Source organism: Sus scrofa, chromosome 8 (assembly GCF_054392235.1).
Source record: "Sus scrofa isolate SSC_HxYL_T2T_F1_AM1 chromosome 8, Sscrofa_HxYL_maternal_Yorkshire_Landrace_v2.0, whole genome shotgun sequence".
In the NCBI taxonomy this organism is placed as follows: Eukaryota; Metazoa; Chordata; class Mammalia; order Artiodactyla; family Suidae; genus Sus; species Sus scrofa.
In genome coordinates, this window is record NC_139390.1 from 22866221 (window position 1) to 22878818 (window position 12598).

The following is a 12598-nucleotide window of genomic DNA, read 5'->3' on the forward strand; positions in this document are numbered from 1 at the left end:
TTGCTGTATATAATTTAAAGAGACAACAAAATAAGTTATGCATTTCTGTTTTCTGAAATACAATGGATATGTTCAATCACTGTTAAGCTTTAATCTTTTTTAGCCAAGTTTAGGCAGAAACCTCATGAACCTGTCAAGAACGTCTCAATACGGTTCAAACAGAAAGTGCACATACTAATTTTAAACAATGATTGTTTCTTTACAGTAGAATTCAAAGACTGCCCAGGAGGGCTAAATACAGAATTCATGGGCCATCACCCTATGTAAGCACAAATCTAAAAAAGCAAAAAGACTAAAGTTTTATTTTATACTAAATTTTTGACCAAAATAGGTTATTGGTTTAGGATATCTTTTGTTGTATCCTTGAGCAAGCAGTCTAAACAATTTCTACATTGTGTTTACAAAAATATTGCAGTAAAATTCTAATTTTAATTTATATAGATGAATAATATAGTAGGTAGATGAATTCATACTTATTTATGACCAAGGTAATAACAGTTACTAAAGAGTACTCTAAAGCTGAAACTTCCTGCTAAGTATTCCTGTATTTTAATTCAAATTTAAATTTATGAAGAATACAGAGGGTACTTCTTAACACCTAATTTTGCTGCAGTTCTCTTTATCTTATAGAATTTCAAAGAACTACAGAGATTGGTTGAAACTGTGACTAGTGATATACATTTGACTTAAAAATTGTGCAAACACACAGAACAAAATAAGAGAAAGCAAAGCTAGTGATTTTATCTTTCTTGATAGTTTCTGTTATCAAAATTAAAGCCCTCCATCTTTAACCACAGGCACACATAACACACAGAGTAAAGTCTGATTATGTAATTCTTGCAGTTTTGTCCTCATGGAAATAGGTAAATACAGATCTATTATCTTTTTCAACTCCTTTCCAAACCCTACCACCATTCTCTACCCAAAGTAGAAAAAAATGAATATTTTATGCATCTTTTTTCTCAACAATACTTGATAATTCTACAAGAGTAAACCTTTGATTGTAGAAATCCTGTGCATGCTTCTAGACATTTCAAACACAATTGGTCAAGATTAAACTCATTACCTTTCCTAATAACCAGAAAAAAAATTTAAAACCTAAACCTTCAGATTTACTTATATATTTTAAAATTCTCCATCGCTACCTGAATTCAACAATTTTTCTATAATGCAAAATTAAAATGTCTTCTCCTAAAACGAACTTGAGAATTGGTAATATATTCATGAGCACCTGCTGTATAGAAAACACAGATGCAAAGAAAATATTATATATTTATATTGATATTCATTTGAAATTTTACCTATAAAATGCAACAAGAGTAGAGCTTGTATAGATGTGTGCCTGTGTATATGAGTATGTGAACGCTCCTTATAAGCTGGTGAATATTTACTGTATCACACAATTCTAGAACTTAGATTGATCTATACCTTCATTTCTTCCAGTTTGAAGCAAACATCTCCCAAAATTTAAACAGTTGCAAAAATCCATAGATTTGATTTTCATCATATGTCTTGAAAATTTCAGACACAATATTTCTGTCTCAAACAGAACTCCTTTTGTTTCTGTCCTTATTGTATTGACTATCTCTTAAATAGATTTCTGTCAGTCAATATTAGATATTGCAAATATTTGCACAGAGTGGAGTCTTGTTTATTTTTTTCTTATATTTTTTTTGACCACACCATGCCATATGGAAGCGCTCTGTCCAGGGATCAAATCCAAGTTGGAGCTGCGACCTATGCAACAGCTGCAGCAACAATGGATCCTCAGCCCACTGCACCACGGCAGGAACTCCTATATTGGAGTCTTGAGAGTATCATCTTTGTTCAAAATATTTTACTTGTTACTCATTAAATACAATATATTTTACTGGTTACTCATTAAATACAAATACTGGTTACTCATTTAATACAAAATATTAAAATAAAAATATTAATATAAAATATTTAATATTTTATTAAATACAAAAGCCAAGTATTTCTCATCATGGCAATAAATGTGCTCCTATTTATTTTTTCCCATCAAGTTTTACAATGTACTATTATTAGGTAGCTCATCTCCTATTCAACTATTTGCCTTCTACTTCAGACATAACATACACACACACACACACACACACACACACACACACCCCTCAGCCAAAACATCATTTAAGGTCCCATGCAATTGTTTCACAGATCCTTCACTTTAAACTCTTTTCTCTACCCACCCACGTCAGTTAAATATTTATGTGGCATTTAAGAACTCAGCAAATTCTCCTACCTAGTAAAAGTTTCAACTGAATAACTCTAAATCCACAGCCCATTGAATTGGAAGTATAATTTTCTGACAGTTTTATACTGCCTGATGTCATTTTATTTGTATTTTTATGTTATGTGCTTATTAGATTAAATATTTCTTTATTGTCAAACTTTGCTTCTTACCTCTGCTACCTAACAAATATTGTAACTAACCAGTTTTGGATTGAATAAACTGGTTTAAATTGCATATGCATATGAAAATACATCGTATGAACATTATGGTGATTTATAAAGCACAGTTATTAAAGATAAATCAAACAAAATGAGGAAAAACACACACAGCCCAAAAGTGAGCACTAAAATAAAAATGAAAACACACATACACACAAATAAAACAAAACAATCACAAAATCAGTTAGAAAAAAAAATAAGGTGGTGAAAATATACAGAAACATGTTAGTAACTAAAACGTATGATAATGCATCTAGTCTATAAAAGGAAACTGTAGATTGCTTTGGGCAGTGTAGCCATTTTGACAATGTTGATTCTTCCAATCCAAGAGCAGAGTATATCTTTCTGTTTCTTTGTGTCATATTTTATTTCTTTCAATGGTGTCTTAAAGTCTTCAGGGTATAGGTATTTTGCCTTTTTAGGTAGTTTTATTCCTAGGTATTTTATTCATTTATATTCATTGTGATGTTATGTTAAATGATATTGTTTCCTTAATTTCTCTTGCTGATCTTTCATTGTTAGGGTATAGGGATATAAGAGATTTCTGTGTATTAAGTTCATATCTTGCAAATTTACCAATTTCATTGATGAGCTCTAGCAGTTTTCTGGTAGCATCTTTGGGATTTTCTAGGTATATTATCATGCCATTTGCAACAAATGATAGTTTTACTTCTTCTTTTCCAATTTGGACTCCTTTTATTTCTCTTTCGTCTCTGATTGCCATGGCTAGGACTTCCAAAACTATGTTGAATAAAAGTGATGAGAGTGGACATCCTTGTATTATTTCTGATCTTAGAAGAAATGCTTTCAGCTTTTCACTATTGAGAATGATGTTAGCAGTGGGTTTCTCATATATGGCCTTTATTACATTGAGGTATGTTCCCTCTCTGCCCACTTTCTGTAGAGTTTTTGTCATAAATGGATGAATTTAACAAAACCTTTTTCTCCATCTATTGAGATGATCATATGCGTCCATGCTGATATAAAAATGATTGAATAAAGTAAAATGATAAATAGATCCATTTCTCATGCAGAATTCCAAATAATCAGTGTAGATTCTTTGTCCTGAAGGAAAGGCACAGCCACTTCTTAAGGGTTGGCTATGTCTAGTAAGTGATAGCTTTCCAAGTGTAGTATGGGAAGGGCTGGGTGAGTGGAGAATTCTGATAAACTGTTTCTTAGGTGATTAAGCCCTAATCAGGAGTGATATCATATTATGTACCCTTAACTAATGTAATAAAACCACCTCTCTGGTTTTCTTTAACACCCATAATCCTATGTCTAAACATGCGAAAAAATATAAGACAATTTCTAATAGAGGGGCACTGTTTAAATATCTGGCCAATATTTTCAAAATTATCACAGTAACCATAAACACCCAAGAGCATCTGCTAAGGAGACATGAAACAAAATATAATGTGGTATTGTGGAAAGGATCCTGGAACAGAAAAAGATGTTAGAAATTAAAGAAATCTCAATAAACCATGCACTTTAGTTAATAATTATGTGTCAATACTGATTTAATTGGAAAAAATGGACCAGAGTAATGTTAACTGTTAACAGTGGACACTGAGTGTGGGGTAGATGGAAACTCTCAATTTCACTAAAAGTCTGAAGCTATTCTAAAAAATAGAGTCTATTTTAAAAATATAGCATGTTAAGATTTCTTTTTTTAATTTTTAACTTTCCTTTTAGAATTTTGTAATGAAAAAATTTTGTAACAGCATGTAGTCTACCTGAAGTTAACATATTTTATTTTAAAAGAGGGTATCTGAAGAGTGATTGCATAACCCAAATAAATGAATGACTAATGACAGAATTGCAAGAAATTTTTCTCTTATGACTTCCTGATTAATCTTGTGAAAACAACTTTGCAATTTTATAACTTCCTTGCCAAAATAAACTTATGTTTCCAACTTATTTTAAAATAGCATCTGCACTTCTATGTTTGGCTTTAAAGATTTATTCTTTCTCAATTCACATACAAAATCTGTTCTCCATATCTTTATGACATAGTCTCTCTCTTCCAGTCAAACTACTTATATTTTCACAAGATGGAAAAATAAATAAGAAAAATAAAATGTTCATGCTGACAAACTTTTGGCAAGACCATTTGTCCTTCCTGAATATTCTTCCCATATACATCTCTTGACATTCTTCTCATATTTTACTGTGTAGATGTAAATTAATAACTTATAATCAGTCATTTCTGATTACATTAGCGTGGAATGAAATTTCATTCTACAAATACGAACTTTCTAGAAACCTGCAATTGTCTTCTAATGTAGAGAATTACTAATTTTTAAATCATGCCTTACATATATTGGAGAGAGTTTATGTTATTCAATAAATATCTATTCGACATGGCACTAATATAAACTTATAGACAAAATATACTTGGGACTTTATCACCAGAATTTCTTTTTTTTTTTTTGTCTTTTGTCTTTTTTGTTGTTGTTGTTGTTGCTGTTGTTGCTATTTCTTGGGCCGCTCCCGCGGCATATGGAGATTCCCAGGCTAGGGGTTGAATCGGAGCTGTAGCCACCGGCCTACGCCAGAGCCACAGCAATGCGAGATCCGAGCCGCGTCTGCAACCTACACCACAGCTCACAGCAACGCCGGATCGTTAACCCACTGAGCAAGGGCAGGGACCGAACCCGCAACCTCATGGTTCCTAGTCGGATTCGTTAACCACTGCGCCACGACGGGAACTCCAGAATTTCTTAATTTTAATTGGGAATGTTTAGATCATTCACATGTAATAAAATTAATTATAGAGTTAGTTTAAATCTTCTATTTCTATAATTTCAACATCTCTGTTCTTTATTGACATTTTTTTTCTTTGTTGTCTTCTGGATTGAGTTCATTTTAATGATTCCATTTTATTTCACTCTTGGCTTATTATCTATAACTCTGTTTTATTATTTTAATGGCTGTTTTAAAATTTAAAGTATTTAATTTTAATGTATCATAATCTTCCTTCAAATAAAACTATACCACTTTATGTATAATTCAAAAATCTTAAAACAATATACTTCCACTTCCCCCATCTTGACTTTTGTGCTATTGTTTTCTTATACCTTACTTCTATACATGTTTTAAATCCCACAATGCATTGTTATTCATTTTGCTTAAAACAATCATCCTTCAAAGTAATTTTAAAAATAAGAAAAAGGAGTTCCCGTCATGGCTCAGTGGTTAACAAATCCGACTAGGAACCATGACGTTGCAGGTTCAATCCCTGGCCTTGCCCAGTGGGTTAAGGATCCAGAATTGCCATGAGCTGTGATGTAGGTCACAGATGTGGCTCTGATCTGGCATTGCTGTGGCTCTGGTGTAGGGTGGCAGCTACAGGCTACAGCTCCAATTAGACCCCTAGCCTGGGAACCTCCATATGCCGCTGGTGCAGCCCTAGAAAAGACAAAAAACAAACAAAAAAACCCCACATATTTTAATTACCTGCAAATAACCATTTTCCTTTTAAAATTCTTTCTGCAGATTAATATTTCAGTTTCTCATTATTTTCCTTCTGCCCAAAGGACTTTACCATTTCTTGTAGTGATGATAATACTGATGCTGATAATATATTCTTTGATTTTTATATATTGCAGATCTTTATCCTGGCTTCATTTTCAAGACGTGTTTTGCTGAAATAACATTCTAGGTTGACAACTTTTTCAGTATTTTATGATGCCTCTCCCTTTTTATGGCTTGAATTATTGTTGACAATAAATACGCTTTCATTCTTATTTCCATTTCTATATACATATTGTCTTTTTTTCTCACAGTTTTAAAGCTTTTTCTTGTTTTAAGCAATATGATTACAATGTCCATTGGTGCTGTTTTTTTTCTTCTTCATTGTGCTTAAAGTTCATTGATCTTCTTGGAACATTGGATTTATAGTTTTTTATCAAATTTGGAAAAATTTGGCTGTTATTCTTTCAAATATTTTCTCTGCTTCTGCAACTTCTGATATTTGAGTTACACATTGTGAGGCCACTTGATGGCTCATAACTCACTGGTACTCTTCTAATTTTTCCGAACCTTTTAAAATCTACATTCTATTTTCTACAATTTCTTGACTGTGATATATTTAAATTAAGTAATATTTTCTTCTACAGTGTCTAATTTCTCTTCAGTTCAGTGTATTTTTTTATTTTATAGGTCATATTTTCATCTCTAGATGTTCACTTTGAGTCTTCTTTTATCTTTAATTTTTCTGTATCATCTTTACACTTTTCTTTTTGAAGATATGGAATATATTTTCCACATACCATGTATGAGTTCTTGTTTTTATATACCAGTCCTAGTACATGTACCTTTATAGAATCTGGTTCAATTGACTGATGTTTATTGTTGTTATGCATGATATTTTTATGTATTTTGCATTCCGAGTACATTTTAAAATAAATGCTAAACATGGGTTTTACATGATTGTTTGCTTAAATTTTTTTATGCTTTTACAAATATTCCTGGGCTTTGCTCTGGAATGTAGTTGATTTACTTGGGAATAATTTTAACCTTTTGAGACTTGCTCTTAATCTTTCCTAGGAAAACCCAGTTTTTCATCTAGAGCTAATGCTGGTCTCACTACACAGGCAATAATCTTTTACGGAATCTAGTTCAAACAGTGTTTTTGGGATATCTTTTCATTCTGACTGGGGGAAATATGAATAATCCTTTACCATGCATAATTTTCAGGTTTTAGTCTACCTGATCATTTCTGATGATCTTTTCCTGAATCTAGTTTTCTCATAAACATGTGCGGATGAGCACTCACCTATATACTCAGGGTACTATGTAATCTTCGGAAATTTCTCTCTATTTTTGTGTGTGTGCATTTGTGTGTGTGTTTGTGTTTATGCCCTATTTGGGAATTGTCCTGTGAGTTCTAGCCACCCTGATTTCCCCAAACTATGAACACTGTTTCTTCATCTAATGAATACATCTAGTCTGAGTCTCAGCTCCTTGGGCTTTTTCCTGGAAAGTTTGTTTAGTTAGTAAGCTGGAGAAATCATATGGTTCCAGTTGTTTTCCTTTTCTTTCAATTATCAGTGTCCTATTTTGTCTGTTTTCCAAAAATCTGAAAACATTTATTTCATATATTTTGTATATATTTAAAATTTTAAGATGAGAGGATAAATTCTGTTCCTCTCACTTCAACAAGATAGTTTAAAACTGACAAGCTATATACAGGAAAAACAGACCCTGATGTGAGGATGTTTATGGGATAAAATTAATAGAAGATGATGACCAGATCTGACATAGGTGGTGAGGAAAGGGAAATAATCTATAACCCAGTTTCTTTTTTTTTTTTTTTTTGTCTTTTTAGGGCAGCACCCATGGCATATGGAGGTTCCTACACTAGGGGTCGAACTGGAGATACAGTTGCCAGCCTATACCACAGCCACAGCAACACCAGATCTGGGCCGTGTTTGCAACCTACACCACAGATCATGGCAATGCTGGATCCTTAACCCACTGAGTGAGGCCAGAGATTGAACTTGCATCCTCATGGATACTAGTCAGATTCATTTCCACAGGAAGTCCCTAGAACCCACTTTCTTCATTTTTCATGGTTGATATTTCTTGTGTTTTTCTTTAAATTCTGTTTCATTGTTTGATCAGTGTTCTATTTATTTTCTACTTTCATTTGACATAGGTATATAGATAAATTTTACTCATATTTCTTTTGCATATGTCTGCCTTCCAGCACCCAGATCTATAACACAATCATCTTGTCAGTCTTTGAACAAATTTGAATATATTAATGTTCACAGATTATTTTCACTGTATAATGCAATAGGAAAGAATACTCAGTTGGCCAATACATTGATCATACTAATGGGACAAGACATTTATGTGGTAGGTAAATCTTTTGCTACCTCCTATAATTTTTTAACATACATATGTATGTTTTAGAATAGCTTACATTGTTGAGATAAATTATGAATACACAAAATAGCCACTTGTCAATTAAGGTATGAAATCGTTCACTGGAATTGAATGATGAACCCAAAAGATATTGAAGCACTGATGACATTAACTTGCTTTAAAATAATAGTTGTAGAGTTCCCGTCATGGTGCAGTGGAAACGAATCCAACTAGGAACCATGAGGTTACGGGTTCTATCCCTGGCCTCGCTCTGTGGGTTAAGATCCGGTGTTGCCATGAGCTGTGGTGTAGGTTGCAGACACAGCTCGGATCTGGCATTGCTGTGGCTCTGGCAGAGGCCGGCGGCAACAGCTCCAATTAGACTCCTAGGCTGGGAATCTCCATATGCTGTGGGTGCGGCCCTAAAAAGACAAAATAAATAAATAAATAAACAAACAAATAAATAAGTGTTGCAACTTATGTATACATCTCAAAGTTCTCCTGTGTTACAGTGAGTTAAGGATCTGGTGTCACTGCTGTGGCATGGTTTCAATCCCTGGCCTGGGAACCTCCATATATGTCATGGGTAGCAGCCAAAGTAAAATAAAATTATACATAATCTCTATAAAATCATTGGATTTGGGGACACCTCTAGATGTATCTGAAAGAAATAACAGAAAACCATAGATGGAAAATATTTTTTAATAAATAGATTTTTAAAACATATATTTCAATATTAAGTTATCCTTGATTGAATCGCAGAATCATTCTTAGAATATAAATGAAATGATACTTTCTTAAATTCTATTCTCCAGGGGTTAAAATAGATTCTATGTGGGACTAAGATTTGAAAATGCAATGGCGAATAGTTTTTTATTATGAACCAACATATTTATTTGTCACAAAAGTTACTTGTTTTCAAGTTGAATTCATCTCAGATAATTAGGGTCTGGTTCCATATTCTACTCTGTATTGTTTTTTAATAAAGAATCATTAGATATGGAATCAATATGAGTTTTCCCTCTCCTATTTTCCTTAAATTCCTCAGAATTCACATATGTACACCAAAAATAACAAAATAAAAAAGAAGAAAAAGTGAAGAAGAGAAAAAAAAATGCTGAGGTTCTGTTTTAGTTTAACAAGATAGATGGAATGGCATCTTACTCAGTGATAATTTGTGAAATGTCCTATTGCTAATGAAAGCGAAGGCCTTTCTGGTTGACTTCCAAACTCCAAATTTGGAAGTACATATTACAATACTGACAAGGCAGGAAATATGAACACTTGAACATCAAGAAACAAGAAAAAAAAATCTCCCAAACTGGTACAGCACCCTAATGAGCTGCACAACTCCATGCTGACTCCAGATGCTCCTGATATTAGAAACTAGATATTTTCACTTCGGGAAAAAAAAAGCTATGTGTATATATATACATACATATATATATATATGCTGAAGACTGACCTTAGCTATATTTGACTTTTCAACCTTCCCTATAGCATATAGAAAATGTACCAATTGCTCATAATCAGGTAAAGCAATCATGATTTTTAATTAGTTGCTTGCTCAGGTTAGTATCTTCAAATAGAATATAATATTTACATTTTTGCTTCCATTTTTACTGCAATATAAATTGTTAGAGTAAGTTTTAAGTCCAAACTTAAAAGAACCTAAATTATGAGAACAGGAAGGAATTAGCTCACTGCTCTTTCACTGTATTATTTTATATGAAAACATAAATTGATTACTTAAGTTTGAAAATAGATAATTTTTAACTTTGAAGTAAAGGTATTTGTGTGTATGTGTGTACATTTGTGTGTATATTGGTATCACACGTTTATGAACACGATGACTCGGTGTGTAGCAACAGTGTACACTCTTTATTTAGAATTCTTGTATATGCCTTAACTGTCTGCCTATACAAAGAAAACTATTAAAGTTCCATCCATTAACATTAGGCTGAAAAAAATATTGTAGTTACTCTAAGTAACTTAAGTCTCTCTAGGTAAGAACGATCAGTTTTTCATATCTCTCTTCATATCCTGCTCCTCTCAAAAGTGATTTCTTTGTTTGGATGGGGCTGCATGACTTTGTGAATGTTTAGATAAAGAGGTTCTTAAATCCTCTGTGGGATTTCCTTGATCTACTGATCTCTAAGGTAACATCTGGTATCCATCTGTTTACATACACAGTTCATAACACACAAGAGGGAGGGGATTATACAATGGTCATTGAGAGTCATTATAGAATTCTGCACACAAAAATAGTTAATCATCTATATTTTAATATGTTTAAATTAAAGTGAAAAGAATTTAGGAATTTTTTTTTTCCTCTTCATAAGTGTTACCTCTGTAACCTAATATCTTCCTGTATAATCATATGTTGAATATCAGCAACTATATATTTATGATATCACTATCACTGTTTTATCATTTTAAATTTCTTTTATTTTGATAAGAACATGTCACATGAGAAATATGCTCTTAAGAAATTGTTAGGTGTATAATAGAATATTGTTAACTAGATACAATGTTGTATATGGCATATCTCTAGAACTTTCTCTGCTTACTGAAACTTTATGTCCTTCGATTAAAGACTCCTTATTTCTCTCAACCCCAGCCTCTGGCATTCTTTGATTCTATGCATTTGGCTATTTTAGATACCATATATATATATATATATATATATGGTATCTAAAATATATATATATACACACAAAGTCACGCAGCATTTGTCTTTCTGCGATTTCACATAACATAATGTTTTCAAGGTTTATCTGTGTGGTAGCATATGACAGAACTTCTTACCTTTTGAAGACAATAATTATTCTGATAAGTATATATATAAAATGCATTCTTTATGCATTTTTCAGTGGACATTAGGTTACTTATACTACTTGGCTACTGTGAATAATACTGCAATGAATGTGGGTATGTGTGCAATATATCATTTTTGGATATATACAAAAAAAATGAGATAGCTGGATTATATGGTAATTCTGTTTTTAGTTTGTTGAGGAACTTCCATGCTGTTTTTCATAACAGCCACACCATTTTACATTCTCACCAATAGTGCATGACCATAACCCCATGGGAAATAGCAGTGATGAAAAATTAACACATAAATGAAAGTTTGACTGAGTTATATTATCTAGGGTTGGTAAATACTGTGCCAGGCAGTTATACAATTAACCCAAATTAATTTTTTTTAAATGTGTAAATCATGTTAAAAAGAAAGAAAAAAATATAGCAAAATTCTAACTAAGCCATAAAAGCCATAGCTAAACTAAAATAAACTATGAAAGTGATTTTACTGTTTCTTGATCACATGATAGCTAAGACCCAAACTGAGATTAGTTACCCTACTATACTTACCTACCCTAAACTCAAATAATTTTAATAAGGAAACATTTACCAGAGTATTACTAGTAGCAGCTTAAAATTCACAGGACTTGGTGGTGCTTCATAGCCTACTAGAGAAGACTGTTCTATAACTGATAAGCCCCAATAAACCTCATCAATCCTCGCTAATTCAATCCACATATACCACCTTAAGCAAACCCTAAAAAGGAACAACAGTAAGCATAATCATTATACATAGAGATGTCAGGTCAAATTGTAACCCATGAGTTGGGAAAAAACGGGCTACATTTTCTATTTCAAGAATAAATTTATTACATGAAAGGTTTTTTTATGAAATTAAAAACCAAAGGAGGAAATTCACCTTGTGGCTCAGTGGGTTAAGAACCAAACATAGTGTCCATGAGGATGTGGGTTCAATCCCTGGCCTCGTTCAGTGGTTTAAGTATCTGGTGTTGCTTTAAATTGCAGCTTAGGTTGCAGATGCAGCTCAGATCTACCATTGTGTGGCTGTGGCATAGGCTGGGAGCTGCAGCTATGATTTGACCCCTAACCTGGGAACAACTTCCTTATGCCACAAGTGTAGCCCTAAAATTTAAAAAAAAAAAAGAGGTTTTAGTAGTAAATTAAGAACATAATGCTTAACTGAATAAGGCCATAAAACACACACATACTGCCCGTCATCCTCCTCAAGTAATATATTATATCCCTATAACCTATTAACAAATACTAATTATACAAGAGAAGACAAGTCAAAACAAAGTAAGCATACTGGAAAGTATGCTTGGATAAATCAAAGAATGGCTTAAACAAAAGTACCTAGTTTACACCCAGGAGATGTCATAATTTATGAAAACTATAAATCTAGCCTAAACCTTCCACAAACTCAATT